At 43.3% G+C, this 22,957-nt stretch overlaps 1 protein-coding gene across 1 annotated transcript in view; it reads left to right on the top strand.

Moving 5' to 3' along the window:
• Positions 1-282: 282 nt before the first annotated feature.
• Phactr1 (phosphatase and actin regulator 1) overlaps positions 283-22,957 on the top strand; it is a 285,223-nt gene continuing 262,548 nt past the window's right edge. Inside the window, exon 1 of the mRNA XM_059263123.1 lies at positions 283-409. The gene's annotated coding sequence lies outside the window, so the exon portion shown is untranslated. The remainder of the gene's footprint in view (positions 410-22,957) is intronic.

Here is a 22,957-nt window from a genome sequence, read left to right as displayed (position 1 = left end):
CCAGATCAGTTTAAATTACATAATGGAGCCAGGAGAGTCGGGTGATGGGATTGCTAATTCCCTTTAGAAGGAGACAAACTGCATATTTAAAAGCTCAACAAATACTCAAAAAAGAAAGAAAGAAAAAAAAAAAAAAAAAAAAAAAAAAGCAGCCGCTCAGGCGGTGACTGTGAGTTCCAGACTTCTCCATGGCTGAGTCCTTGGGATCCTCCCAAGCTGAGCCAGTGGAGCTGCGGGCTGAGTCTCAAGACTCACAGAGCTTGGGGGCAGTCAAGTGCAGGTCCAGGGTCTGGATTGGATCCCCGGGCTACTTTCTGTTTCACTTCGAAATGTCCCTTGCTTCCAAAACCGGGGTCCTCCCAATTCGAGTGAGAAGCTGTACTCCTTGGAGACCCCGGGTTCTGTAAAGGTAAGAGGTGACCGCGTCCGACCCCGGGGGGATAGGAGAGGAGGCGGGTGTCACACAGCCCTAAAGGGTCTGGGTGGTCCCGCCCAGGAAGAGGTGATCTGTCTGCCGCCGGCTATTCTGGGATTCTAATGAGGCTCGGGAGGGTATCTGAGCTTTGAAAGGGAGATACAGGGACCCCCTGCCACCAAGATGCCTGGCCACCTTCTGCCGGGTGAGTTGGATCAGTCCCCCAACTTCTCCACGAGGGAGCTGGTCAGTGGCCAGGCTCTGGCAACGCCCGGAAGGGGGACGAAGGGGCTGCCTGGCACCACAAGGCTGTGTGTGTAGTGTGTGTATTTGCAGAGCCCAGCCCCCGGGGAGACTGTGGCTCACTCTGAGAGAGCACAGCTGTTGAAGAACCAGAGACCAGACCCTGTGTGGATGCCTGTCTGAGTCCAGAGGTCTGGGCGGTCTGTAAGGTAGGCGCCAGAGTCTGGAATCATTTTGGTGTTTTTGTGGGTTTCTTGGGTACGATTTTGTATTGGCTTTACACTTTGCGTGATTAGGAGGATTTTTCCCTTTGGGGAACTGCCAGCACCAATTGGTTTGCTTTTTAAAATATTTGAGTCCGGTCGCTAGGATGTCCCTGATTTATCATGTAGTCTATCCCCGAGGTCTGGTCTAGATCTGGAGATGTTTTGTAGACCCAGGAGATCCTCTTGCAGACTTCACTGCAGGGAAGGCTCAGGAGCTCTGGATGCTTGCTGAAGTCGGCTCGTGGGAGCCTTGGGAAATTTCTGACTTAAAGACACAGGAAAGGCAAAAGCTGAAATCAGAAGCTGTTCCTCAGGGGGAGGTGGACTCCGGGGAAGTTGAAGATGCAAAGAAAAGATGCCTTGAAAATGGAAAGAAGAAAACAAGGACTGGGTTGGGTGGGATGGAGGGCCCTGGCATTGTACGACTTGCTGTAAGGAGATGCGAATCTACACGGAACCTGTTCACCAGCTCCCTCGGAGTAAGAATTGCTTTAGCAGATCATGTGGGCACAGACTTGTAGAGAAGCAGATACAGAGACTAGATATGTGTTACAAGAGTTGGTTTCTAATCGTTATTCTTCTCCGGCCACATGAGGTGCACTAAACAAAACATGGAAAGCTAAAACAGAAGGGAAATGTCCTTAAGAATACCAACTGTAAAGAGATATTCAAGTTTTTGCTGTCTCTTATCTTATCCTTTCTCACCTTATTCCCAAATTTGGGCAAATTGTGTAAGGTGAAAGTGTTGAATTTAAACAACTCTTTAAAAGGGTACAGTTGTTATGTGACAGGGTATTAGATTATTCAAATAAAAATGTCTTATCAGTGGTTCTTAAGTCTCCAGGACCACACACCTCATTTGAAAAATCAGAAGCCTTGTCATGAATTTCTGTCATTTTCTCTTTCCTGGGTGCCTAACACCCATTTGTCCTGATACCCAACAGATAAAACTAGAGAAGAAAGCCAAAGATACCCTGAGGTTTTACATTAAAACCTACTTTTGAAATATAGATGTTATAATATTATAAATATATGTGATGAATATAAGAGTAGCTCAGGAGCCACCTTATAAAGACCATAGTGGTCCCTCGGGAAAACCTTGTTTAAATAATTGAGATCCCTTTTGTCTGGATTTCTATCAGCCGAAATGTGCTAGAGACCTTTATTTCTGCCCTTCGATTTTATGCATAGGAGACTGAGATTCTTGAAGATGGCCTCCAGACATGCCAAGCCTGGGGCTTTGAACCACTTAGGTTTGGGCACATTGCTTTGCGATCTGTTTCCCTACGATTTGATGATACGCCTAGGTTTGGGTGCCCGCATTTTCTATGCCAAGAACTCGGGCTTACAGTTTTATAGAGGACTTCTGTATCACTTTCTGTACAAGGGGCATTCTGGGAAGTACCTTGTGGATGCCAAGTTTTGTTCTTTGCCGGGCATTTCAATACTTCATAGAATATGGTATCAGAAGATGTGACATAGAGCAGATTTTGAAAATCCTGTTCTTAGGGGAATACAGGTGCTTTGGTTAAACTAGTAGGTTTGGAAGTCAGGTTGTTGTCATCCTACCCCAGTTGTGCCGCTAGTTTACTGAGTGAACATTAGACAGGCTTCTTGGCCTTTGTCAGACTTGATGTCCTCATCTGTGAAAGTGGAGGACAGCAAGGTGTACTGAAAGTGAGGAATACAGGAGCAGAGCTTAGGGAAGTACAACGTATTAAACTACCTGCTGTCATCATTGGTCTCACTTACAACATGCAGTGACCACAGACTAGTTGGGGGGAAAACAAAACAGGTCATTCATGTATCAGACAGTAAAAAGTAGGTGCGAACCTTTATCCTAGCATTTGTGGTCCTCAACATGCTTTGGAATTATTTCACTAACTTGTCTGTTCCTCTAACTAAGAAGGCATCTTTGTTCCCATGCTTTGGACATGCTTTGGTTTAAGCCACATAGGATATCAATGGCAGCACCAAGTGAGCACTATTGGTCTCCAGATGTCACTGGGGAGCACCACCTTTCTGATCCAGCTGCTAGAGTGGTCAACAGAGGCAGCCCTTGTTTGTGTTATAGGCAACACACTGTCCATTTAATGCTGTTTGACACAGCCTGATTCCTCTACCTTTGTCTCAGCCTGGATCTACCGGGTTTAGGGGTCCCGGGGATGTTATCTCACTAGAGTAGAAGGGCCACGTGGTCTATGACTACATTCCCAAGGTTCTGAGACCACAGTATGATTCATCTAAAGGTGCTCAAAGCTCTCTTTTTGCATTCCTTGAGTGTTTGGCATACTGTGAAATTTGGACTCCACAGCTTCAGGCTAAGAAGTAAAAACATACAGATGCCTGGCTTCCAGCTTCCATAGACATAATGAAGTGGATACAGTTTCCTTTGGGGGATTGTCTTGAGGAAGGAATAGTGAAGAACTGCACAGAGCCTCCTTTCCTAGGAAACCCACAAGATAATGGCAAAATTCAAGAGAAAGGACAAATTAACCCCACCAAACTGCAAGGAAAAATGAGATAAAAAATTCTAGGAAAGGGCAGTACATGTTGATAATTAAAAAAAAAAAAAAAAAAAAAAAGAAAAAAAAGAAAAAAAAACCACCCTGACATGACCATGTCACAGTGCTGAGAGGAGACCAAGTGGCAAAGTGTGGAAAAGGCAGCACAGGAAATGAGAGACCGGGGACAAGCTCAGCCTGTGCCCTGAATAAATAAATCCTTCAGTTGGATCTCATCTCCTCAGTTACAAGGTGAAGTACCCGTTTCTACCTTTCCCACAAAGCACTCAAGAGAAACAAACAAAAGTCTGTGCAAACTAAAGAGTTGGGCTGGGGACGTGCCACAGCCAGTAAAGTGGCTGCTATACAAGGGTGAGGGTCAGAGTTCAGATCCCCAGAACCCAAGTAAAGGCCAGGTGGGTAGCCACTGTTGCCTGCCTGTAATCCCAGCACTAGGGAGGACCCAGGGAATCCCTGAAGCGAGCCGGCTAGCCAGACTGGCTAAAACAGGGAACTCCAGGTTCAATCAGAAACCCTACCTCAGTATGTAAGGTGGAGGGTCATCAACATTGGGCCACATACATAAGTGTATGTGCATGCGCACGCACACACATATGTGCTACACACATGTGCAACCACATACATCTGTGTGTGGCAGGGGGGTGTTACACAGACAAGACATGCCTTGATTTTACTTTGAGTTAGCTGCTGATAATAACGAAAAATAATATTAAGAAAAGCAAAGAAGTCCATATTTAGTGACATGTGACTCATCCTATCACATTCTTCTTCATTAAAAATATTCATGAGAGCAGAGAGAGGTGAGTTGGTAAAGCACTTACCATACAAGCTTGAGGTCCTGAGTTCCATACCCAGAACCCACGGAAAAAACCAGATGTGGTGATGTGTACTTGTAATCCCAGAACTGAGGAGACAGAGACAGGGGGATACCTGGGGCTTGCTGGTCAGCCAACCTAGCCTACTCAGTGAACCCCAAGCCAGTGAAAAACCCTGTCTCAAAAGACAGCATAGATGGCACCTAGGGAATGACAGCCACACACACATACGTGTATTCATGCACCTACACACATGTGCACCCACACAGACAGATACCCACCCCATAGACACACACAGGAAAGGCATCTCTCCAATGCTTTAGCTAGAAGGCCATTCCATGGATGTTACAGTCATGACCGATTCCCAGCAAGTCAAGAACACGCTGCATCATTAGTAGACAGATGTCTTGATGCCAGGCTCCTTTCTCTGGGCTCTTCTGAAGAGTCAAGGCAGGTAATATGTTATGGCTGCAGTTCAGTTTGCCCCAAGCCCCAAGCTTTTTGGAAGCAAGTCCACTAAAAATATTAAGTGCTCATTTAGGTTATTAGGATGAGATTGTTGGAAGAAAACATGATGTAATTTACAATACGTTGCTGTCTGAACTATTTAGCCCTGATTTTGAGGTTCATGATTTATCCCCAAAAGTGGCCCTGGTACTAAAGATGGTAAGAATATGCACTTGGGAGCAAGGCCCCATCTTGACCAACCCAGTGGGGGCTCCTTGGCTTTTGTCATAAATTGGAAACACTTCTAGTTTTTATGGCTGGCTCATATGTAGCATTTCTCAAATCCAAGTGTGCTTTATAAATATCCTGTCTTTTTCAGTAGAGGGAAAGCTGAGCGCTGTGTTGGGGTTGTTGTTGTTATGGTGTTTAATCAGCAAGCATTTATCATCTACCGTACTGAGGGCAAGGCATTGTGTTGAGAGTTTTGCAGTGTATGAAAAGATGAATCATATCAACTCATACCTTTTCAGAGGAATAAAACATGTGCATAAGAGTTTTAACAACATGCAGAAAATGACAGCTTCTGTGGGAACAGAAAACTGTGGTTAGCAAGGTGGAGAAGAGGCGGGTAGTTAGTCTACCTAGAAAAGGCTGTGGAGTTGTTTCTAACAGAGGCATCTGGGGGCCTGGGAAAGAAGCTCTGTGTCCAGAGAGGGCAAAGGAGCAAAGGAGCCAAGAGAAGGAAGGATGGGAGAAAGGCGAGAGAGGAGCAGGCAGCGGATTCCCAGAGGAAGACTCACCTAGGGGTGCATGAGGCATGAGTATGAATAGAGAGACAGACCATGGTCATAACAACAGGAAGCAGTGAAAGGTTTCACTGCACAATAGATGCTTAGTGTATCTGGCTTAAACTGGGCCTCAAAGCCACCAGCTATGACCAAGGCAGCTGATCCTGATTTTCCCTGGTTTCTGTTTTTGCAATATTCACCTACTTCCTAGAATTAGGGCTTATAAACCAAATCAATTCTCCGGGTGCTTTCTCACTCATTCATGGGAGTGCGGTGAGTCGTGACAATTCAAGCTAGAGTTAAACAAGGTGACACTCTGCATTCTTGTTTAGGCTCCCATCCTGTCAGTGTCCATTTTGAGATGTACTAATTGTCATACCTTGGTGAATTTTTTGAATTTGTTGCTGTTTCGAATAGCCTCTACTGTTATAGTATTAAAGCACCATGCTGCTATGTCGAGCTCCTGACTACAGTGCAGGAGCACTGTGACTAGTACAACATACCCGTGTTCATAAGCACCATTCAAGGCATGAGTTACAGAGCTGTGGGCTGTGGCTGTGGGTTCAATGCTGACGAATCAACAATGTGTGTTGAATATGCATTTAAACAGGAACACGTATAAGACATGCATATGTGTTGAGAGGGTCAAGAACATGCACCACCATAAACTTAACCCTGCATGTCCACAAGAGCAATGCTTCAATATTCACTAAGCAGCATTCATAGTGACTCCGTAGAACAGAACTGTGAAGGATGGAAGTTCTCTAGTTATTTCCTTCCACAGGGAACTAAGGGAGAGAAGAAAATATCTCAGCCAGCAAAGTACTTGGACCTGAACCCTAGATTGATCCCAAATCTCATGTAAAAAAGCCAGCTCTCAGTTGATGAGAGCACTTGTTGCTCTTATGGAGGAGCCAGATTTGGTCCATCTTCACCCCCAGTTCCAGGGATCCAACACCCTCTTCTGACCTCCACAGGCAACAGGCATGCATGTGGTGCACATACATGCAAGCAAAATATTCATACACATACAATGAATTAAATAAGTCTCAAAATAACAATAACAAAAAGCCAGCACAGTGGTACACCTTTATAATCCCAATGCTGGGAAGGTGGAAATAGGAAAATCCATGAGAAATACTGGCTAGCCAGTCTAGCCTACCCTACTTGGTGAATTCCAGATCATGAGAGATCCTGTGTTTAAAATAATAATAATAAAATAATAATAATAAGTGGTTGTACCTGAAGGACTGGTATTTATGGTTGTCTTCTGTCCTTCACACATACACACAGCAGTTTAAGACTGGGAGAGGTGAAGAAATTATCCAGGACTACGTAGCTAACGTGGACCCAATCTGCCAGGCCAGAATGCCATGATGAAATGGCATACATTTGTAAAGACAAGATAAACGGCCTAATTTGGAAATGACGATGAAGAACAGAGGGGGAAAGACAGACTATAAATGGTTTAGGAAGTAGGCTCAATGGGACATGGTCACTCATTGCATAAGGAGACAAAAAGAGGAAGGCATTCCAGAGAACTCTCTAGTGTGATGGAGCAGCCTGACTGTTAGGATCCAGGGAGCCTGAGGGCGCAGCAGAGAAAACACTCCAACTCGTACTGCAGGGCTAAGAGCACAGGTTTGAGAGAGAAAAAACCAGGTGTTATTTTATGAGCACGCACTGTTGCAGGTGTTGTGTGGGCACCTGTGAGCGATCTACTTTGACCCTGACACTGAGCCCATGACTCAGGGACTGCTGTTCCTGTTTTATAGATATGATACCAAGGTTCAAAAAGGACAGCAACACGGCCACAGACACCCCACAAATGAATGCCAGGACAGGGATTACAGCCTCAGGCCCGCTGGCCAGGGAGGTTGTAGCTGCAGCAAGACGCTTTAGAGCGTATGGAAGTGGCAGCAATGCTAATCACATCCTGCCTCGCTCTTTGGTCTCTTGTTTTGAGCTGTAATTTTCCAGGACTTTCCTCCCTCCACATTTACTACACATACCTCTACCTACCTCCCGCTTTTGTTCAAATTCCTCTCTCCCAAACGGATATTGTTCTTCTGGCCTTTAGATTTCTTCTTCTTCCTCTTCTTCCTCCTTCTTTTGATCCCATCCCTTCTTCTCTACTGTATTGCAAAGGAGCTGTTACGATTATTTGGTAGTTACAGACACTGGACATGCTGAGTCATGCGTGTTATTACATTGTTTAAAATATTTACCATTTCAGTGTTTCCTAGAATATAGCACATGCTTTTTGAGAATTATTGTCTAAGTCCTTCTTAAGGTCATGTTAGTGGAGGTGCAGTTTACTTACTAAGAGAAAGTAAGCAGGGGGTGACTATACTGTTTGTCCATTAGATTTGGAAAACCTGTCACAGAAAGTCATGATTCTCATTTACATTTCACCTCAGACATCAATGATCTCTGATCTTAAAGACAGCAATCTTTGCGCAGGTATCCTAGTCTGTATTGCTGAGCCTTATTTACCAACTTTTCTGAGATAATAAGAAATAAGATATTCTCCAACACTTAGGCTAGTCTCAAAGCACTCAGTGCCTGAGGATAAAGCAGCTCAGTAACAATACAGAGAGTTCCATCTGAGACAGCTCAGAGCCATTTATTATATTCAAAAACAAGTTAACAATACATAATGGAGACTCAAGCCAGAATCTTGGGCTTCTTTCTTCCTAAAATGCTCCCTGAATATGTCCAGGAGGGTGAGCGTTCTTTCTGACCACATGGAAGTGCCGTCCCCTGAGCTGTGGCATTCCTTACAACACTCTCCAGAGCTCAAGGCCTGGAGCTGCAGGGAGACCATCAATCTAGAATTGCTGTAGGTAAGTAGAAAGGAATTCACCCATGGGGATCTTCTATTCTTTGAAATAACCCAAGTCTGAAGCCCTTCATTTATAAATTAATAAAGAAACCTCTCGAAGGATACGAAAGCCGGAAGAGAGGCTCAGGTGGCAACGTAGTAGATGTTTCCACACTGAGTGGACCATAGCTTTTCAGTGAGTCTATCCTGCATTTGTGTAGAGCTCTGCTAACATAGGAACAAAGGCTCTGAGATCTCTGTCTTCTTACTCTTGGCCACAGCCTGAAAGAGAGCTGGGAAAGTGAAGCTTCGTTTGATCCGACAAACACTAGAAACCATCTTTCAAGTATCCCGGACAGAACTGAGTCCAACATGTGCTTTGCCAAAGCCAGGGGAAATTCGCTGCATATGTTTCTGATTCATTCATAGTTCAATCATCCAAACATTACTTCTCGAGGACTAGTTGTGGCCAAGAAACTCTTTATGAGCCATTTAAAAACATTATCTCGAAAACAGGAAGCTTTCCTGTGCCAAGCGCTCACAGATGCCTCAGCAGAGGAAGCCTGGGTATTGAGCATTCCTAACTAGGTAGAGTCCCCCACCCTCTGCCCCTCCTATCTGGAAACCTGTTCTGGGCCTCTGAACTTTCTTTGCCCTTCACCATATTCCATCTTTCTTCTAAATGATACCTCAGGAGACAACTCTTTACCTGGATTCATAATGTTAGTGTGCAGCCATTAAAAAGCTCAAGCAGAGGACTTGGGTATAGCTCAGGTAGTGGGTGCTAACCTAACATACACAGAGCCTGATTCCCAGCACTGTATAATATGCAGTGTGGTGGTACAATCCGGTTATCCCATTACTCAGGAGACAAAGTCAGGAGGTTCAGAAGTTCAAGGTCATCCTAGGCTACTGAGTGAACTCAAGGCCAGCTGATAATGCGTGAGACTCCACTCTTTTCTGGTTGGGTTTATTTTTTATGTTGTTGCTGTTTGTTTGTTTGTTTGTTTTAAGTAGACTTTCACAAACGGGCCTGAAAAACACTAGATTCCAAAGAGCCATTGACTCCAAAAAAGGAAGAAAATTCTCTTTATTCTTCAAGTTTAAAAATTTACTGTGGTTGCAAACATGTCATATTAGATTTGGCCTCTTGGCCAATTTACATGTACAGCTCAGTGGCATTAAGCAATCATCTCCACCGTCTTTCTCTGGAATCCTTCCTTATGCAAAACTGAAATTCTGTGCCCATTAAGGAATAGCACCCCATTCCATTTCCCAGCCTCTCAGCCTCTACCAACCACTGTTCTACTGTTTGTCCCATTAAAAAGTGGCATTCATCTGGTAGCATGGACTTACTTTGTTACTACAAAGTAAAGAGACTTTTAGTGTATGGATTCTTGTGTATATAATCCTGGGTATAGTATAGGAATAGGAATAATGTCTTGACAAGAGTGTGTGATTATTAGGGCTACATAGTGAGACCCTTCTCCCCCTCCAAACAAAAAACATGTAATTACACAGATGACTAGGCCCGCCCCTCAGTGAAAGTATGATGATCAAATAATATAAAGAAAAGCCTAAAAAACTCCTAAAAAGACAAGTGGATCTCAGGTTAGAATCACATTAGAATCTCCTGGGGAACTTGTAAATATTCCTCAGATCTGAAATGGTACTCAGCCTTCCAGTGGTACTGATGTGGTTGGTCCTTGAACCACATTTTGTAAAAGAAGGTTCTAGAAGCTGAGTGGATAACCCTAGGGAGCCCTTAAAATTCTAAATTAAATATTTTGGGTGAATGTTAGGCACTGGAATTTTTTAAGTGCCCTAGAGCTAGCATGGAGAACCTCTGACTTGAAAATGTAGTTCATATTTCCACACTGTCTCTCCCTAAATCAAATAATTCATGTGAGCCTCTGGTGCGTATTTAACTGTAGTGAATTTATACTTCTCTAATAGGAGCCCCAAGCAGCTATTTCTATTTTGCTGATAAAAGGAGTCAAATGCTTTAGATTCCTGATGTGTTAACTACATAGTTGACATTCAGCTTTTAAAAACTCTAGTAACCTTGTATTCTCACCTGTACAGAGGTCGTCCTACATACTCAGGTAAGCTACATGGAAAAGTAGGAAAAGAACTAACAGAATCCTCAAACTTAAAAAAGAAAAAAGTTAATATTCACAAATGCTTAGACATGTATCCTCAGAAGCCTGTATTGAAAACAACAAGAGAAATTCTTGTGTTACCAATGTCTGGAACAGATGTTACAATCCACTTGTCTGCATTGTAAAATAAATGCAATATCACTTCTGTGGGACTAAGGATTCCACTTATAACTGCACACTGATGGATCTTCTTGGATGAGGCCTTTGCAAACTGCACCCCTAAGAAGCTGAGAGTGCCATTTATGGTGGGTGTAATTAACGTCACACACTTTAATAGTAAAGAGTGCCTGCAAAATGCAGCTGTTAGCCCTTTAGCCTGATTGAATCGAGCTTATCTGTCTTACCATGCAGCTACTTCTTAGTTGCTCCTAATTTCTGATGACAGAGACTACTGTGGGCCAGCAAGGTGGCTCAGCAGAGAAGGACACTGGCCACTAGGCCTTCTGATCCCTGAGCACACACCGTGAAAGGACAAAACTGATTTCCACAACTTGTCCTCTGGCCTACACACACACACACACACACACACACACACACAAACACTATGGCACACAAGCACAAGTGCACAGATAGACAGACAGATAGGCACATACACACACTAAATAAATTACTATGGCATGGATAAATCTATTTGTTCTGGTAGATGGACGCCCAGTTAGCTTAACCCCAAGAAGGGTACGTAAACTGTGCAAAGCTACTTTATAGCTAAAATTCAACCTACTCAAAAGACCACTCTTACTACTCTCACGTTTTTTATTGGCTAGTGGCAGGCTTTAAAGAATTACAAATTTTGTTGTCACATATGTTTTCCACTTTGTGCTGTGGGTAGTTCATGTGCATGGATCAAAATCTGACCAAAAAAAAAATCGTTATGAAAGACTTTGTCATTTCTCAGGAGCTGAAACTGTTTTGTAATGACCAGAAATAGAATAATGACCACTAATAGAACAGACATGACCAGGACAGTCAAGAAGACTCTGTGTGTGTGTGTGTGTGTGTGTGTGTGTGTGTGTGTGTGTGTATGCACACACGCATACTCACCTGTGCTTGTGCATGAGTGCAATGTCAGGTGTTTTCCCCATTCACTCCCCATCTTATATTTTGAGGCATGGTCTCGCACTGAACCCGGAGCTCAATGTTTGGGCTGGTCTGGGCCAGTGAGCCCCAGGATCCCCCAGTCTCATGCCCACTCCACCAGTGTCAGGCTGCAGACACACACCACTGTGCCCAGCTTTTACATGGCTTCTGGGAATCTGTATTCAGGTCCTCATGCTTGCATAACAAGGACTTTGCCCACTGAGCCATCTCTCCAGAACACAAAGAGATATTTTTGTTGTTGTTGTTACACAACACTGTTTTGAGCCCTACATGTAGCCAGCCAGGATTGGAGAAAATCATTCAGGATCCTTCTTGCTGGTGTCTTCTCTGTCCCTATCTCCACCCATTGTGAGTCCTAGAGACTACAACTCATTTCTTGGCCATTTTGTCCATCATCATTACCTGTGTTGTTGTCAATTCTCAGTCAGCCCTACCTATCACTGGGACCGGTTCCAGGTTCCCCCTCAAATACCCAAATCTGCAGGTGCTCAAGTCTCTGACATACAGTGACATACTATTTTCACATAACCTGCACTCATCTTCCTGATACTACAAGTCACCTCCAGATTTCCTATAGCACCTAAGGTAACGCAAATACCATGTCAATAACTAGTGCTATATTGTTTATAAACAATGATTAGGGGAAGGTTTTTACATGTTCAGCACTGATGCCTTTTTATCTTGAATATTTTCATCCATGCATGGCTGAACCATGCTGTGGAATTTATGGGCACAGAAGTTAACTATATTCTTTTGAAATCTTGATTTGAAAATATACCCTTTAAATTCCAGTTCCTCATTACTGGAAACTCAAATAACTCAAGTCCCTTATGAGTTTTTTTTAGATAGACTCAATTTTTCATTTTTGAAGAAAAAATACCTGTTATGTAATTTGAACTGATGGCCAGTGAGCTCATAAATGTCAGTTCGCTTAGACAATGTAATTCTCTTCTCGCAGCAGCACAATTCACATTTGGATTCTGTCTAAACTTTAGAAAAAAGCCTGAGATTCCATCCAGGGCAATCTCGGGAAGAGGTCCTTAATTCTCACAGCCGGAGACTGCAGTTTCTGGTGATAGATTAGAGGCATCAAAATAGACATGCTTCCAATAAGGAAGTCGCCTAAAATAAGAGTGGAGAACTGTTAATGACACCAGGAACAGATAATAATGGAGGCCTGGCCGATCAGGTCCAGGCAGAAGCTAGCAAGAAAGAAGGCAAATAAGATGGTAAGAAGTGAGGGAAGACTGAAACAGAAAGTCGTCTCCAGATCCTGAAAAATGAGTCTGGGCGCTGCAGAGATGACTCAGCGGCTAAGAGCACTTGCTGCTCTTGCAGAGGACCGGAGTTCTGCTCCTCCCACTCACGTGGGCCAGCTCACAAATGCCTTTAATTCCAGTTCTGGAGAACTGAGAGCTGAAGACCACCAAGGGCCAGGTTGCAAGATGCTGGACAGAGACAGAGACAGAGACAGAGAGACCAACAGAGAAGCATGCCAACATCCATTTTAAAACAGCAATGATAAGATACATTTGAGTCACAGAGGCAGCTTTCCCCACAGATCCTCATTTGAATAGCCTGGCAGTTTCACTTACAAGATTCATTCTGGAGCAACCAAGTGAAAATCTCTAGACATTTTACACAGACATAGGAACATCAGAGGAGCATGCCCTGGGGACTCAAGTGCATCCATCCTTGGAGTGGCTCTATCTGGAAGTTTCCTGAGAGTGGGTAATCTTCAACCACACAGTTCAAGTGCCACACACCCAGTCATGTGTTGCCAGTGAAACCTTGAGTGTGCATAAGGGCAACTGTGGTGGACTGTATTGCTGTATGTTAACATGTATTAACATGGGATGTTGAAGATGTAACATGAAAAGATATATAAAACATCGGTTGATAATCTTTACTGTTACATGTTGAGATAATATTTTGGATATATTTTGGGGTGATAGGGCATGCAAGCCATGCTGAACGTGTGGAAGCTAGACTACAACCTTCGGGCTTGGTTCTTCTCCACTTCCTTCCACATGGGTTCCAAGGATTGAACTCAGGTCATCAGGTTTGGTGGCATACTCTCTGAGTCATCTCGCCAGACCTTAAGAAATAATTGAACCAATTTCTATTTGCCTTCTTAACATGGATAGTAGAGTTTTGTTGTTGTTGTTGCTTGAGATCTAACCTGGGGCCTCTGCTCTGCTTCAGTTACACCCAAAGTATTAGAACACGGCAAAGCATGGTTCATACTGTATTGGTTGTGCTCTAGAGCCTGCAGGTTAAACCATGAAGGGCTCTTCTCTTAAACACAAGAAGTAACAGAAAGCCACAGGAGGAAGAACTTTTTGCTACTGATTTATTGGGAATGTAACATGTGGCTTAAAATTAATTCCTTTTTGTTGTGTGTTACTGGAGATTGAACCTAAGGTCTTCCAGACGGAGGCTAAGGCTCTGCCACTGAACCACTCTTGGCCTAATTTCACCTTCAAGTTTATACTCTCCCTCTGCTTTCTTAGCTAGATTTTATGCAAAGGCTAAGATGGTCGCCAGCAGAGACTTGGGGAGGAAGGAGCCTCTCCAGCATATCTCCCTGGGAAAAAAAAAATGTTTCTCAAATTAAGCAGAATATCACCATGCAAATCATTTAGCCACGCTTTCTCCAGAAATTGGTGAAAAAAATAAGATGTTCCATAAGAAATATCTAAACAGATTTGCCTCTATGACAGATTGATCCTTCCCCATCAGGTATCCCTTAAAAGTATGTGTGCAACAAAGAACATGACATACACCTCCGAAGCTTCCTCTGAGTTTACAAGAGGAGAAGCTTGGAACTTGTTAAACGTGGACACATTTTTTATCCTCCCTATTAATACATGTCTGGGGGTAGTAAGCACTGTGCAAGGTACAGAGCGCACAGTGTGCAGTGCTGAATAGGAAAGACAGAGTCCCTGCTTTTCCAGGATCACAGGAAACAACAGGCAATCACAATATAACATAATAGCTTGTACTATCAGGAGCTACAAAAGCGTGCTGCAAAGGAATCCAATAAGGCCATAATTGGAGGGGGAAAAAAGACTCCAGTTTGAGACCTGCAGGTTGTAGAAGCTGTTCCAGAAGCTGGCACATGCCCAGATGCAGGGACAGAGACAGAGGAGCATCAACTGTGAAAACCCAGAGAACTAAGAGCCATCTCATTTTGCTGTGATTCGGAAGGCAGGTTGTGAGGGAAGCTTGGAGAAATGACAAGGGGCCAGGACAGAGCCTGCATAGTCTATGATTCCATTTATGTGAAGTGTCCACAAAGATCAATCTATAGAGGCTTCTAGAACATAGATTATGGCTGTCTGGATTTAGGGTGGAAGTAGGAAGAACTACCAGTAAGGTGTGAGTTGTTTCCTTTGGGGCATGGTGGAAATATTCTAAAAATAGATTTTACAGAATATATCAAAGTTCATGGAATTATGGTTACATGTGCTTAGAACATATACAGAGTATGTCTTAATAAGGCTTTTAAGGGCTGGGGATGTTAAGTAAATAATAGAGTGTTTGACTAGTATGCACAAGGCCCTGGGCTCAATTTCTAGCATTACAAAAAGATTAATAATAATAATTGAGGGGCTATAGAGATGGCTCTGTGGCTAAAAGCACTGGCTGCTCTTTCAGTGAACACATATTCAACTCCCAGTACCTAGATGCTAACTCACAACCATCCAGGGGATCTGACGCCCTCTTCTGGCCTCCATGGGCATTGTACACACGGGAGGCACAGACACACATTCAGGTAACACACCCATTCACATAAAATAATAAAATATATATTTTTAAACTTGATAAAGTCATTCAAATAAAAAGCATCCCATAGACCCTGCTCAGGACTTTGGTAACATCCCACATGAGGTAGATAGGATGAATGATGCAGCTCCAGGCACCTGCTTCTGAAGTACTTTGGATAGGGATAGTACACAACTTTGCATGCAGGACTGAAGTGAAGCAAAGAGAACCGACCATATTGAGTACCTACTGTCTGCGAAACACCTGCAGGGATGGCTCACACACATCATCACATTTAAACTTCGCCACAGTGCACTGACGTCCTTTGCTACAGGTATGGTTCATTGCTGTGGCAGTGGGAGCATTATTCTAAAGGGTTAGAAATAGAAGCAGCCACTGCTGTATCTGTGAGACAGTCATGGCTCTGGAGAGGTGAATCCCCTTGACCAAAGCTTTGCACAGGATTAGAATGTAAGGGACACATGGCCTGAAGCTTTTCACTTTTGTTTCGCTGCCCTGTTGCCCTGACATGGAGGGAAGGAAAGGACACGGCATGGGGTTGAATTGCTTGGTAGGCTGACCATCAACAACACATAAGTATCCCTGGTGCATCCATTTCCTGTTCCTGCTGGAACAAATGGATACAAACTCTACGGCCTAAAGCAACACAAATGTACCCTTTCAGAGCTCCGGAGGTCAGAAGGTCGGAGCCAACCTGACTGAGATAAAGTCACAATGTAGGAGGAGCTGCTTCCCTCTGGAGGATCTTGGGAAATTATGGGGACTTGTACTTCAGCGTCTCTGAGAACCTACTTGCCGAGCCTCCAGGTCCCTCCCTGTGGTAGCTAGGATCTCCGCTATTTCATCCTCACCTCTCCACTTTCTCACTCTTCTTGCTTACAACCATTTCAGCCCATTGGGATGTTTTATAATTCTTTCCCCTTCTCAAGGTTCTTAATTTAATCACATCTGTTCATTAAAAAGAATAATAATAATAATGACATCTGCCACATCAGCTAACCAATAAGCTTGGGGATGAAGCCATTACTCTGCCTAGCACACCCCAACTCTAAAAATCTGTTTGATTTGGGTCTGAGAATAAAAGCATCTTCAATGCTTTGACCTTGACCATGAGCCCACAGCCTTTTGTTCAATCATAACAACAAAATCAAGACTAGAATAAAATAATACCCTTACTTATTTTTATCTAATTTTAAATGCCTTCCACTTGAAATGTTAGAGGAATAAAATAAATAAAAATGTGATCATGTGCAGTTAAGGATATTATTTTTATCTTGAAATGTTATTATTATTCATTGATAAATTACAGAATAATGTCAACAAGTCAAGCCCTCAGAGAGATCCCATGCCAAAGAAATGTGGAAGTTTGGACAAATGAGCACAAACACACATAGAATAATATTTATATTGCATCATAACCTGTTTCAAGACATACTTTGTCTTCTACAGTTTCACTTTAAACAAACAAGCCTCATCAGGCATGTTTTCAAGAGGCCAGCATCTGTTTTCAAGGTTCTGTTGTTGTACCTACTCCGCTCCGGTTTGACCCCCTACTGCCACAGCTGTGAAGTGTCCAAGTCTAGGCACAAAAGACGGGGTATTTTAATAGAAGATGGGGAGCAAAGCTAGAGGCTGTGAGGCAGCTGGGAATCCTGACAGAATGCACAGTTAGAGAACAGAGCTTGTCTTGTCCTGTTTGGAGCTGCTAGGCGCCATGAGCTTGTCACACCAAAAGCAAGAAACTTGGGGAACTATGAGGAGCCTCATGGTTCAGGCCGACCTATGAATCCCAGATACTCAGGAGGCTGAGGCCCGAGAATGGCAAATTCAAGGGCTGCTGGAGCCACAGAGAAAGTCCAAGGGTAGCCTAGACAACTTACCACCAAGACCTCTTCTCAAAATAAAAAGCAGAAAAACAAATCAGAGAGTTGGGGATATAATTAGCATTAGGTTCAACCTCCAGCACCCCAAAAAGTTATATAAATATATGTTTTAATTATAAAACATAAAATTTAAATATTATGCATACCCAAAATACTGAAGAGTGAGAGTTTGGGGTTGAAGATTGGGGGGTTCCTTCAGCTGCTATTCACTTTTCCTAAACATCCTCACCTCTTTGACTAATCAAAGTCTTTTAACTGCTTCCTTCTTATAATGGATCACTCTGCTTTTAGCTTTTTATTCTCTTACACTCAGCATATTGTCATGGACTGTTATTGATTCAGTCAAAAATCACATGACCAGCTTCTGTGGTAAGTGATGCTTCAATTCAAGTGTGCTGGGACCAGGAATCAGATAATCAGATTCTTCTCACTTGTAGAGATAGCCTGGGGTGGGAGGTGGAGGGGCATTCATTCATTACTTAGATGATCTTGGAGCCAGTCTGTTTGGCTTTCGGTTTTTCTGCAGGAGTTGTCAAATACATTCATAAGGGATGCTTTTCAATTCCAGTATCTCATTGTCTCGGGATACTTGGTGGATGCTGGAACAGTTCTGTAGGTTGTTTTCCTAGAGATAGACCCAGGGATGAAAGTTCTGGGTGCAGATTTCTGTGTTAGGGGGCTTCACTCAGGAAATACAAGAAGAGGTTTTAGGAAATAAGAAAAGAGAAGGGAGTCAGGAAAGGGTGTATCTTCGAGCCAGCTACCAATGTGCACAACACACCACTGAGCTATTTTCAACGTATTGGTGTAGAAGTGGGGTGTGCCTTCCTGGGCTTTCTCCATCCCTGGTTGAGCAGAGCTTTGGTAAGCATTGTGCTGCTGGCACTTACTCTCCATTACTCCTACGGTGAGGAAACAAAGCCCACTATGGAGCTGCAGGTGTTCCCATCCCAGTAAGCTTTCTAATTATGGAAGCTAGTGCTGTTGAGTTCCGGCGGGATGCCGACAACATCTGCTGCAATGTACGTGAGAGTTGTAGGCGAAGTATGGGGGATGAATGGTCAATTAGGAAATGAGAATATTATCGTCTCATAAGCTTGCTATGAATATTCCAGAAATTACAAGTCCTGCTTCTTCATTGCTTACTTAGCAACATGTACATACATGCTACCGCCCATGGTAGATGGGGGCCAGAACATTAATTTTTAGCTAGAGACTAAAGGGGAGTTCATGGAAGTCCTGAACAGAGTAACAGGAGTTTCGTCTCAGTCAACTATGGATGCCGTATATTATTTATATGGAAATGGTCTAAAAGCATCATTCTTTAAAAGTCTGTAATGGAATTTTCTCTTTCTACCCACTCTCCAGAAATGATATTAACATATCATACAGTTGTTGCATTTTAAGTAACCAAAAGTTCATTGCTGGTTGCTTGGTATTTCTAGAAGGTTCATCTTGGCCAAGAGCATACTTTGGATCTTTCCTGCGATGCACAGCTGGTGTTATCTGTCAAATGGGCCTGCCAATTCTGTTATCATCCATTTACAAGATTTAGCACTTAGATATGCTATTGAAAATATGTGGAGTGGGGAGAATGGGATGGTTCAATTCATTTCCTCCCTTCTGAACTTTATTTCTGAGAAGCCAGTGTCTGTGACATAGAGGAGAGGCATGGAGGTTAATCACAGTGTAGGGTGGGGTAATGGAGGAAGAGACAATTCTAAACTTCAGTCGATGCATTTCAGAACAAGGGAGCAGGATTTCTGGCTCCTGCCTTGCCTTTGAGAAGGGCTGTGGGATGCACATATTCTAACGACACCAACTGGTTGAACTCCCTCAGGAATCGCTCCTGGCTGTGTGAGACTCCTTGGGTGAATTTTAAATACAATATGACTTGCATGCACCTGGGAATATCAACATAAGGGACTTTATACAGCACCCAATTCAACCTTCTCATTTGACTTGGGAGAAAATCAACATCTGAAAGTTTGCCTTGAAATACAATGGCATCCCGGACAGATTTACAGATGCACTCTTGAGTGGGTCCTGCTTCTAGTCCCATCCTCTCCCCTCACTAATTCCCTACTGGCTTCCCAGTGAGGTGTTCAAAGTCTGCATCTCATCACAACACCTAAGGCGAGTTCCCCCTAATTCTTCATGACCTTAAAGGCATCCATAGCCCACTGTGGGAGGCAGTCCTGCCCCTTCAATATTTGCCCTTGCTTAGCCTTTAGGACCATCTCCACACCACTTCCTCCATGACATAAGCCCTTCCCAAGCAGCTTGGATCTCTCCTGTTTCTATTCCCAACTCCCCACTAGCCTGGGTTCCCTCCAATAAAAATAAGCTCTTCTTTCTCATTGCACACACTTATACATTCATGTCACTTCTTTGATTTGTGGGACTTCTTCATTTTCAAACTTTGAAATTGGTCCTCTATGCCTTCATGCCAGAGCAGTGCTGGCACATTCTTGATGAGAAATAAGTGTGGAATGAGGTCAACTTCATGCTAACTCCTAATCCCTGTAACAATCTGAGTCTCAAGAGAAAGATGTGTGTGACAAGCTTGCAAAATAGACATAAAGTACTAACAAGATCTGAAACTCAAAATGTCTCTATTTGTATTGCATCAACACCAGAATCATTATGGTCTTTTAACTGGAATATTCCTAGTGGTCACTGAGCCAGGTCTACCCTTATATATATCATTCTTAATGGGTAAGACCATTCATCTAAAAGAGGAGGAGCCACTTTTAGCCCCATTTTGCCTTTAATATGCTCAAAATGATCATTGATTTAAAAACCCTTTCCCTACAAGAGGTTGAAAGTGTCCTAAGATCTCTCCCAATTGGCAGTCCAAACCCTGAGCATGTGGTCCTTTGTGGAACAGGGACTGTGACAGCCAGATTCTGCTACATTCATTTTATATACAGTATGTGTGTGTGTGTGTGTGTGTGTGTGTGTGTGTGTGTGTGTGTGTTTAGCCTGCATGTATGTATGTATACCACATGCATACAGTGCCCACAAAGGTCAGAAGAAGGCAGCAGATACCCTGGAACTTGAGTTACAAGTTACAAGATTGTGAGCTACCATGTGAGTGCTGGGACACTCTGCAAGAGCAGCCCGTGCTCTTAACCACTGAGCCATCTTTCCAGTCCCCGGTGTTCTCTTTTTGATACTTGAAGAATTCAACCAAACCTCCATGTTCTCCCTTTAGATTAATTTCCTCTAATCGTTATAATCACCAAACATGTCTCTACCCACAAAGGCCCCAAGAAGAGTGCTAGTCATTGAAAAAAGGATGCAGACCTGCCAGCAAGATCTTGCCTTCAAGAGCTCATGGTGTAAATGCTACTAAAAGAGGAGTCTGAAAGACCCAGATCTCTATCGAACAGCTGGTAGTACGTCCCAGTGGTCAGATACCTGCATAACTGTCCCATCCTCTCACCTTGGAGGTGATGTACCTGCCTATTTTCATTGCTCACTTGCGTTGTTCCCAACTGACTGGATAGCACTGTAAGCCTGCACAGAGGCACATCATTTAGAAATATACCCCTTTTCTATTTTTGTACGTGATGTGTGTGACAAGCTTGCAAAATAGCCATAAAGCACTAACAAGGTCTGAAACTCCACATAGTGAGTTTTCCTTTTAAACAAATCACCCTTCCTAGGAGAAGACGTTGCACATATGAATACACATAAGAAATTTTGCACTGTATTCTGGGAATTCTGTAAAAAGTAGGATTCTCCAAAAACTAAACCAAATACTAAAGACCCCCTCACTGATTACTTGTCAAATATTTGCTAACTAGCATAGCTTATCTGTATTGACTTTTGAAAGGCCTCTTCTGGTTCAGGTGGTGGCTATCAACAATGGTCTTTTCTGTTCATATGGTTATGAAGCCACTGTCACAGTTAACACTTATTAACCACAAGCAGAGGGAGTCCCTGTGACAATGTGTAGACACGTTTGATTTACTGATTGCAAAGCAGGAAATGTAAAGCGTAATTGGGACATCATGGTCAAATGAAGGAGAGCTGTTCTGTGTCATAATAGAGAGAGGTTCACATTAGTCATCACAGCAACCTAGTTTATTGCTTAACAATGTGGAAATGCCGATTATTCTAAAAGTTTACAGGAAATGCAATTGTAAGTTGTATGTGCCTGTGACAAGTGACAGATGCTAAAAGCTTCACTGTTTGGCCCATTTCACCCCTCTTGCTCTTACATGTCCATCCTCTCAGTGACCTCAAAGTGACCAGGATGAAAGAAGGATTCATTATCTCTTAACTGTCACCTTCCCAGCCACAGCCCTCTAGGCAGCGGGGTCCAGGGTGTCAGGCAGTGACCCTGCGGGGCACTCCGTGCTCCTTAAAATGGGATGTGCTTGGCACTAGGCATCCTCTTTAGCTTTACTCATCCTTTTCTCCATGACTAGAATTTCTCTTCGCCTCTTCTATGTGTGACTTTCTGCAGCATTGTGTGCTGACCCTCAAAGCTGATGGGTCTCCTCTTTCCTGTACTCTGGGCACGTTGCAGTCTGCCTTTCTTGCCCCTTCATTTCTGTTTTCTGGCATTTGTAATCCTGTACATTCCTCGGGGGAATGAGAGCCTTCCATGGTCCTTGGCAGCCACATAGCATAGTGACTTGCACTTAACTTTGAAAAGTCGGTGAGCATTAGATTGAATGCAGAGGATAGCTAAGGGTTAAAACTGCAGAGAGTTTAGAATTACCAAAATAACAAACAAATGACTGTATGTGAACGTAGCCAGCAGAGGAGAGTAGGCAGTTTAAGAAAAAAGCAAGCAATCTATAAAAACCATTTGAGGCTGTTCGTTTTCCATAGAAATGCCTATAGAGCCTGTGTTGCTGAGACTCATCTCCTTAGTCCTACAAAAATTCTTTTTAGTCTGTCCCAGAGATATCGATGCAGACCAAAGACAAGGGCAACTCGGAAGAAAGATGGTCTTTGCATGAGTCCCTGAAACCGTCTCATACTCCAATCTTCATTTTTCAGAAATCCCCATACATGGTGGAATCTGCCTACACAATTACTTTAAAATTAAAACTCCTGCATCAGTATCATGGCTCCACATACTCCCTCCCATTATGAGCCATGCACAGGTTATACAGATGTCTTAGGATGTGCTTTCATCCGGCTTGACATAAACCTGGCCAGCTTCCCTCAAGTTTACTGGCAGGGATTCCCAACAAACAGAATTACAGTTCTCAACTCCTCAACCATGCAGCCTGCAACCTGCAACTTAGTCCTGAAACTCCGGGACTCACCTATTTCCTGCGTAACAGCTTCTTCTCAACAGTTGGTGCTCAGCCTTTGAAAAAGACTCATGTGGCTGGTTTGGGGATTGTCTAGTACTTTATGTTCATTTCTTCCCAGATCAGAATATATAAAATACTACTTGGGGGAGGGGGGAGATTCCAACTGCAGATAGGGAAGACAAATCTTTAAAGTGAGAGACAGTGACAGCATCCTACTCTTCCCTCGTGTTAGATGTGAGCCATCCCAGGAAACCTTTCTTTGGAACAATTTCTATAACGATTAGAAAGGAAATATTCCAGAAGTTATCCTTAAATATAGGTACTTCTCTTTACATAGTGTGTCAATGTCCAGGTCTTTTTTCTGCCCAGGATAAGGGGTTAGTTTTCTTTAAGGGTTTTACCATGTGGTCACAGCACTGT

The sequence above is a fragment of the Peromyscus eremicus genome, chromosome 5 (genome assembly GCF_949786415.1).
Source record: "Peromyscus eremicus chromosome 5, PerEre_H2_v1, whole genome shotgun sequence".
Classification (NCBI taxonomy): Eukaryota; Metazoa; Chordata; class Mammalia; order Rodentia; family Cricetidae; genus Peromyscus; species Peromyscus eremicus.
Note: the sequence above shows the minus strand (reverse complement) of the source record. Positions and strands in the feature narration are given on the sequence as shown.